The following is a 9756-nucleotide window of genomic DNA, read 5'->3' as shown; positions in this document are numbered from 1 at the left end:
CAGCCACTGAACACGTCCTCTCAGATGGGGTTTTGATGATGAAAGGCACAGAGTGACAGTTTAGAATGTTCATTGTTGTTCAGCATTGTCTTCTAGCCAATCAGAGCTGTCACTGTGAGGCTCCATCTTGCCTTGGGTCAGAACCAGGATTCTGAATCATTAAGTTAAGGCCTAACCAACTATAATGGAAAACTTCCCACCCACACAAAGCTAATCTGAAAAGGATAAATAATGAAAAGGAAACTTGAATAAGAGAAGGAAACCTGACAGTACCCCCCTCCTAATGCCCAGTCTCTGGGCCTATCTTGTGTGGGTATTTAGCGTGAAACTTAGCAACTAAACGGGGGGCATGTACATCAACTGAATCTTCCCAAGATCGTTCCTCCGGTCCATATCCCTCCCAATCAATCAAATACTGCAATCTTCCCCTCACTTTCCTAGAATCCAAAATTTGTTTAACCACAAATTCCTCAGATGAATCCTCCAAAATCACAGGGGGAGGTGGTGTTCTGAATCTAGCTCCTGAACAAACTGGTTTTAAAAGACTAACATGAAAGGTAGGATGTACCTTCAACTGCTTGGGTAATTTCAATCGTACTGCCACAGGGTTGATGATTTTCTCTACCTCAAAAGGGCCTACAAATCTTGGACTGAACTTATTCTTCCCCTTAATTTTCAGGTATCGGGTAGAAAGCCAAACTAAGTCTCCCACCTTATATTCAGGACCAGTTTTTCTTCTCAAATCGGCATATCTCTTATATTTCAACTTATTTTCTCCCAAAACCTTTTTTGCTCTATCCAAGTTATTTTTCATTATCAACAAGCGATCTTCCACTCTAGGATTCCCTGAATCCTCCTCCAACACCTCAAAACTCAGAAAGCGAGGATGAAACCCACGACCCAACAAGAAAGGGGACATAGAAGTAGCATCTTTTCCACAATTATTGTAAGAGAATTCTGCCAACCACACCAAATCCACCCATTCCTCTCTAGCTTGTAAATAACACCTTAAAAACTTCTCCAATTCTTGATTTACTCTCTCCACTTGTCCATTACTTTCCGGATGATACCCAGAAGTCAAACTAACTTCCACTCCAAGTTTCTTACAGAAGGCCCTCCAGAATTTTGAAATAAATTGAGATCCCCTGTCAGAGATAACTTGACTTGGGAGTCCATGTAGTCGAACTACACCTTGCAAAAAACTATGAGCCAGTTTTTCCGCGGTAACCTCTCCCTCTATTGGTAAAAAATGTGCTTCTTTAGTAAGAAGATCGACCACAACAAGAATGGTAGTACAACCCTTATCTTGAGGGAGATCTACTATGAAATCCATAGAAATTGTGTGCCAAGGACGAGGAGGAACAGGTAACGGCTCCAATAAACCATGCGGCTTCCCAACTTGACTTTTCGCTTGTGCACAGACTACACAAGTTTTAACAAAATTCAATGTGTCTTGGCGAATTTTTTCCCACCAAAAATTTCTTCGAACCAGTTCCAGAGTTTTTCTGAACCCAGGATGTCCTGCTAAAATGGATTCATGACAATTTCTCAAAACCTTTTCTCTCAACTCATCAGTAGGTACATAAAGCTTATTATCAAAAAAAGGAAGATTGTCTTTCAACTTTCTAGCTGGATCCAGTCTCACCCACTCCTCCATCTTCTGCAAGGACATATTTTGACGAACTTCATTCAAAAAATCCATTTCTTTAATGACTCCAGCTAACAAAAAACGTTCTGGGGCAATTATAGGTTCTGGTTCTATAATCTCTTTGTCTTCACTTCCAGGAAATTGGCGAGATAACGCATCAGCTTTTTTGTTCTGACTTCCAGGTTTAAAAGTCACAATGAAATCATAATCTGCAAAGAACAAAGACCAACGAAGTTGTCGTGGAGACAAAGTTCTTGCAGATTTTAAAAACAATAAATTTCTGTGATCAGTAAGGACCGTTACTGTATGTCTTGCTCCTTTAAGAAAATGTCTCCATTCTTCAAAAGCGGACTTTATTGCTAACAGTTCCCGATCAGCAATTGTGTAGTTCACTTCAGCAGCAGAAAACTTTCTAGAAAAGAATGCAACTGGATGTATTTGACCAGTAGTTTCATTCCTTTGAGAAAGCACCGCCCCCAACGCTAAATTTGAAGCATCCGCCTCCACAAAAAAAGGTTTAGAAAGATCTGGATGAATTAGAATTGGACTAGAAGTAAATCTTTGTTTTAACTCTTGAAAAGCCTTTTCTGCTTCAAGGTCCCAGTCAAATTTCACTCCTTTTTTCAAAAGTCTCGTTATAGGAGCAACCAGTCGAGAAAAACCTTCTATAAATCTCCTATAAAAATTGGCAAACCCTAAGAAACTTTGTATTTCCTTAACCTTAGTAGGAGGGGGCCATTCAAGAACGGCTTGCACCTTTTTAGGATTCATTTCTAAACCCTTAGGTGAAATTATAAAACCTAAAAACTCCACAGAATCGGTATGGAATTGACTTTTTTCCAATTTGGCAAACAAATGATTTTCTCGCAATTTTTGTAACACCAAGCGCACATGTTTCTGATGTTGATCCAGGTCAGAAGAGAAAATCAAAATATCATCGATATAAACGACAGCAAAAATATCCAAGAATTCTCTAAAAACCTCATCAATGAAAAATTGGAAAGCCGCTGGAGCATTACATAGACCGAATGGCATAACTTGATATTCAAACAGCCCAAATCTGGTCTTAAACGCTGTCTTCCATTCGTCCCCTTCCTGCACACGTACAAGATGGTAAGCTCCTCTCAGATCTAATTTAGAGAAAATATTTGCTCCTTGTATTTGATTAAGCATTTCTGAGATGAGAGGAAGAGGATACCGGTTCTTAATAGTGACTTTATTAACTGCTCGATAATCTATGCAAGTTCTAAGCGAGCCATCCGGTTTTGGTACAAAAAATAAAGGAGAGGCCGCAGGTGACTTAGAATGACGAATAAATCCTTTGGCCAAATTTTCCGACAAATATTCTTTTAAATAATCATTCTCTTTCTCAGTAAGAGCATATACCCTACTACTAGGCAAAATTGTTCCTGGCTCCAGTTCAATTTTACAATCAAAGGATCTATGGGGTGGTAATTCTCCTGCCACTTTCTCATCAAATACGTCCCAGAAATCTTTGTAACACTGGGGAAGTTGACCCACTACAGCTCCCACATCATGACCTCCAATTCCAGTCTCAGCCAGAAAACTAGATACGGAATTACTTTGTTTTACCTCTTCCTCTAAGAGACTTCCTGAAAAGCAATTCTCTTTACAAAAATCGGATTGCATGTCAATTGTCCTAGCACTCCAATCAATTAGGGGATTATGAAGAGTAAGCCAAGGCATGCCTAAGATAATCTTCAACAAAGGGGCATCAATTAACTCAAATGAAATTATCTCTCTGTGACCTCCTGATAACTCCAAAGTTAAAGAACCAGTTCTATGAGTAATAGGACCAGAAGATAAACATGTACCATCAACAGCCCTAGCCTGCTCTACAACCTCCTTCAGAATAATTGGAATTCCCAACGATTTGGCCAGACCCCAATCCATGAAATTCCCAGTCGCACCAGAGTCAATCATTACAGGACCATTTCCCTTACACTCCAAATCAAAAAATAAGGATACATTTATGGTTATATGAGGAACCGCTGTCTGCACCGTATTGGCGATCTGTTGTACCTTGACTGCTGAGGAAGAAGTCTTCTTGGGAGTGTAAGGACAGTTTCCTAAAAAATGCCCACCTCTTCCACAGTATAAACACAAATTATTATCTCTCCTCCTAGTCTTTTCCTCCACTGTTAACGGACCTCTGATTCTTGGAGATGAATTATTCCCTTTGGGTCTACTCTCTATTTTGGGTCTATCTACTCTAAGTATAGACTTTACATCACTCTGACCATGACGTCTCTCTGCCTTCCTTTCACTCAAACGGAAATCCAATTGAATAACCAAATCAATCAGACCTTCACAAGTAGGAGGGCGTTCAACTACTCCAGACAAGGCATCCTTTAACTCATCTCTAAGGCCCCGATAAAACAACGAGGCTTGTTTAGCCTCAGGCCACTTGCTTTCTAACACAAGGGACTTAAATTGTGTTATATAAGCAATCAAGTCTCTATTACCTTGTTTTAATTCTAAAAGTTCACCATCCACTTCCAGAGATAGCTGTCTTCTATCAAACATTTTTCGGAATATCTCTAAAAAGTTGGTATAATTTTCTAAAACCGCACTCTTTTGACTCACCAACAACCCAGCCCAAGCAGATGCTTCCCCAGAAAGATATGACAACATAAATGTTATCTTAGAAGCATCCGATGGAAATAATTCTGGTCTACTCATAAAATGTAATTCACATTGTGTTAAAAACACCCTAAATCTCTTGGAATCCCCATGATAACGTTCTGGGGACGCCAAAGGCACTGGCATAATTATACTCATTACCCCTTCTGCCACTGTAGGCGCCCGTTGTATGTGTGGTAACTGATCTTCTCTTTCTAACTCTGGTGGAGAACCTGCGCCCCCTGAAACCTCATCCTCTCTCCTCTGTTGAATTTGTGTAACTTTAACACTTAAGTCATCCACCTTTTGACTAAGTAAAGCATTCTCATCCCGAGAAATTTTCAACTCCTCCCGTAACTCCCTAATCAAAGATCCTAACATCTCCATGGATTCGTCGGGGTTCATGACAGCTCGGGCGGACTAAATTATTGGCCTTTCATTCTGTCAGGCTGAGAGGTCCTGTATCCGCGGAAGCTGCTGAACCCCCGACAATCCCCCTGAGATGTATTTCCCAGAACTAGTTTTCAATACAGCTCTGTAAACTACACCCCAAAGGGAAAGGGGGAATGGGACAACAAAACAACACCAGGCAGACTGCGTCAAGGCTAATCAGTGCTGAACCTGCAGAGGATAAAGAATAACATATACACTTTCTTAATTCACTTACTTAACCTTATGAATGGGAAGTAATTAATCCTTAACTAATAATTGAGAATCCTACCTGGTTCTTCTCTTGAAATTTCTTAGAGAAGCGGATAAGAAGCTGAAAATCTCTCTTACTTGCGATACTAGAAATTCCCAGCAACTTCTTACATTAGGCAAAACTGGAAGTTTTAGTTCTTTGTTTGTCTTTTTCCAACTTGCACTGGTAGTTCAATTAGATTGTCTTTAAAATGTTCTTTCTTGTAATATCAAAACTTTTCAAACTATTTATAATTATCTTGAGTCTTTGAATCCTTGAAGAAAGAGGAAAAAAAACGTGCTAACTGCACACGCAGGTTATTTCCATTAATCGTTGAACTTCACATAGAAATCTTCCTGGTTGAAGAACACGCGCACACGGATGAAGACGCGCGATCCAAGTAATCCACACGCGCAAAAATCCACACGCGCAACAATTCACACGCGCAATGGTCCACACGCGCAATAATATTCTCCTGCGAGACACGCGAAATAAGAACACCCGCGCTATTGAGTTCAAAAGCAACGAAGTGATTGGCACGCGCAAAATTACTCGCGATGGAAAAAACACACGCGCACTCACAAGGCACGCGACGAACAGATTCTCGCGCTTAAAATCACACGCGCTTTGTATTTCACACGCGCTTTGTACACACGCGATAAAAATCACACGCGCTTTATATTTCACACGCAAATTGTATTTCACACGCGCTTTGTATACTCGCGCTAAAAATCACACGCGCATTGTATTTCACACGCGCTTTATACTTCACACGCGCTTTGTATACTCGCGCTAAAAATCACACGCGCATTGTATTTCACACGCGCTTTGTATTTCACACGCGCAATAAAACACACGCGCTTTTAAAATGGCACGAGACCAACCTCTGCTCGCGCTCGGAATACAAACGCTAGAAAGCACGCGCTCACTTGAATACGCACGTTACAGTCAAAATCTCGCGCTAAGGAACACCGCACTGGAAACACAAGCGTACACCGATAGTTCAATTGTTTTAGTTGAAACACTACTTTTAACGAATTTTCAAGGAGACTGTATTTAAGATGAACAGATTTACAGTAGAAATAAAGTCACTTATCTCCTTAGCGAATTCACAAAGATTTCCTGCTTTTCCTATCTTCCAAAACGAATTCCTGCCAGCTGAAGACTTCTCCTGAACCCCCAAGAAAGTAGCCGCTCAACTGCTGAGATCTGAAGGAAAAAATCCACCAGGCCTAATACTAAAGCAGGAGCAGCCACTGAACACGTCCTCTCAGATGGGGTTTTGATGATGAAAGGCACAGAGTGACAGTTTAGAATGTTCATTGTTGTTCAGCATTGTCTTCTAGCCAATCAGAGCTGTCACTGTGAGGCTCCATCTTGCCTTGGGTCAGAACCAGGATTCTGAATCATTAAGTTAAGGCCTAACCAACTATAATGGAAAACTTCCCACCCACACAAAGCTAATCTGAAAAGGATAAATAATGAAAAGGAAACTTGAATAAGAGAAGGAAACCTGACACAGGAATAGCGGGAGACCCAGGGAGAGGGGCAGCTATAGTAACTGGCTTAACCCGAATTGGTGAGATAAGAAGCGTATGAATAACAACAGGACTCCTCCCACTCATCCCAGTAGCACCAAGAGTCATAAGAAGAGTGAGGATAGCTAAGGTACTTCTTCTACTGGTCTCAGTAGTATTGGAAACCTTAGGAATAGTGAGTCTGACCCCTGGGTACAATACACAGATCTTGGGGAGGAAATAATGAAGCAAAGAGACATAAGAAGTGATCTCGTAAAGGTGGAATCAATAATACAACAGGGAAAGACTGTTGATAAGATGCAGGAGAAGACAGGAGTCAATACCCCTCAGAAGAGGAAGTTATGAAAACAACGAGTGGTAAATAGCTCGACGTGGAGAAGTCCTGTAAGAGAACTGAACAAACTGGTGAAAGAGATAGCCAAGTGCTATTTGAAGATTCAATATTGAAAAGGAACTTTTTAATTGGAAAGCTATCTTCCCCCCCAGGATAAGGGAGTCATTCGCCTGGTCTTTAGTTGGTTAGTATCAGTGTTAGGGTTACTATAGGTTAATTATGGGACTGAGGACAGAAACTTGTTTGGACTTTGACGACGAGCACCCTAGTTTTAGTTGTGTTTTGTAGGGCAACCCTTAGATTAGGGAAAGGGAGGACTTTTCTTCTTTTTTTGAATAACCACTTTTAAATGGTGAACCCTGGTCTGTCTCATCCTTCTGACCCGCCACAGGACATAAAGAGATATGAGGTATCTTGACCCCAAGACTCTGACTTGCAAGACTACAGACACCACGGCCCAAGAATTCAGTGGAGCTAACGAGGCTCACTCTAGGCCCGGTCACAGGCTGTGGGGTTGAGACTTCCAGAGATGGTTAGGTGCGGCTCAGGTAAACACCCAAAGCCAGGGTAACAACAGCTCACATTTGGGTCCAGCAGCACAGTGGGACCCCTTAGTGGGAGTGGATGTTGCTGTGACTCTGGCACGACCAGCAGGTTCTCAGGAGCAGTGTGGTCAGACGTACAGCAGGTCGGCTTGGTTTCAGTAGAACACTGAGGATACCAGCAACGTTTCCAGGAAGAAGGCAGGATGGAGCCCACGCAGACCTGGTGACGACGACTAACCTAGGAAGAGTGCTGGATGCAAAGTGGAGCTTCAGACTGGTTGGTCCCACCAGTCCATAAGAAGAAAGAACCCTGTTCCGATCTTCCCTGAAAATTTGAAGGAGGAGGTCTGAAATGCTGTGGTTGGCTTAGCCGATACTGGTCTCAGCAGCAGTCTTCAGGGAGGTCTCTAGTCGTCTTTCGGCATCATCTTGTAGTTGACTGTCCCCAGCACACATATGGAGGGACCTTCCGTAGGCAAACATGTGGAGGCTGTCCAATCGGGGACAGCCTGCCGCCTCACTTTCTGTCAAGAAACAGTATATACATACCCTGACTGAAGTGTGGATTGGGACCGAGAACCAAAACCTACTTGCAGCCAACACACACACCAGAGCTCGACTGCTGTAAAAGGTCATGCCTGATGGCAATTTCCGACCCGCTCAGGCGAACTTTGATCTCCAGGCCTCACGACCTTTGGCTTTGCACAAACTTTTTGAACTTTGGATATTGGACCTTGGCAATTGTTTTCTTGGCTTTCGACCCTGGACTGTTAATGGATTGTTTACGGATCATTCGCTGGCTACCTGACCTACAGGTGTTCTCCATCAAGAGTGCCCATAAGGACCCTTCTGTTTTCCCCTACCCCTTTGAGGCATCCTTACCAGCACATTTGGGTAAGCCCTTTAGCTTCTTCCATCATATTGTATTGTGATCATTGTGACTGTCTGCTCTAATCATTCATTGCCTTACAGTGGTCAGGGGGTCCTTACGGTGTTCCTGTTTCCAGCTTGACGGCACTCCACACCTGTGGCCTCAAGAATTGCATTGGTGGTGATTTTATTCTTACCAGTGTGGTACTTGGGGACGGAGGTATCTTCATCTACACGACCATCAAGATCATAACAGATTGTGAAGCCTTTTGGTCGTCCAGATGGATACTTCTGCCGGGGACCCAGTGACCGCTTTAATGCAAGCAGTCGCAGCCCTTAGGACTGATATGGCCACAGCTACCACTGCGATTCACCATAGATTGTACGCCTTACACAGCGTCCAACATCCTTTGCCCGCTGATGCCGAATTTGGGGACGCTGCCCCCTCAGAACCCTGTTCCTCCCGCAGCTCCTCTGGCTCCCCCTCTACCTCCTCCTGTGGTACTCCCTAGCCCCATTCCCCTGGCAGCCCCCGAAAGGTTCCATGGAGACCCTAGGAAATATTGCACTTTCTTAAATCAGTGCAAGCTCCATTTCTTGTGCCGGCCCTTGGCATTTCCTGATTCCGTCACTAAGGCAGCTTTTCTACTCTTGCATCTGTCAGGAGTGGCAGCCACATGGACGAACCCTTTGTTAGAGAGCGACCATCCTGCCCTATACAATTTCAACCTCTTGGTTAATGAAATGGCAAAAGTCTTTAACCAGCTGTCTGCTGAGACGTCTTGGCCTGAAAACAAAAAGGCGGTTGTATTCTATAGGGGTCTGAGTAGCGCCATGAAGGATGCCCTCTCAGTCGTGCCATCCCTTCCTGCTACCTATTCAGAACTAGTTGATCTGGCCCTACAGGTGGATGCCCGAAGGACTGAGCGAAGGGCAGAAGCAGGTCTTTCCGGTCATCACCCTTCCCCCTCAACCGACCAAACCCCAGAACCCATGCAAGTAGGCGGGATCCGTAGCCCCATTACCCATACTGAACGGGAACGTAGACGTGCTGACAATGCTTGCTTCTACTGCGGCATCAGCAGCCACTACGTAAAAGAATGTCCTCGCCGACCCAAGAACAAAAATCTGGGTTTTCAGAAGGCTCACCCTTGAGATCGGGGGTACGGGCGAGCATTCCACTAACCCCCTCTGATATTGCTTTTGGTCCCATTAAACCAGTGGTGGTCCAGGCTATGCTGATCCCAGCCCGGGAACGCATGCATTCGGTTCACATTGTTATCGATTCAGGTGCCACTGGCTATTTTATTGACATCACACTGGCTCAGCAACTCAACCTACCATTGATCACCAAAGAGTGTCCTGAACCAGTACAGGCCGTAGACGGTACCTCCCTTGCTTCCGGCCCCATCAAGCAACAGACTGCTCCTTTGGAAGTCGTAATCCAAGGTACCCACAGAGAAACATTAACCTTTGATCTGATCACTACCCCTCAG

Source organism: Ambystoma mexicanum, chromosome 13 (assembly GCF_040938575.1).
Source record: "Ambystoma mexicanum isolate Mex_15411 chromosome 13, UKY_AmexF1_1, whole genome shotgun sequence".
Lineage (NCBI taxonomy): Eukaryota > Metazoa > Chordata > Amphibia > Caudata > Ambystomatidae > Ambystoma > Ambystoma mexicanum.
This window is presented reverse-complemented; position numbering follows the sequence as displayed.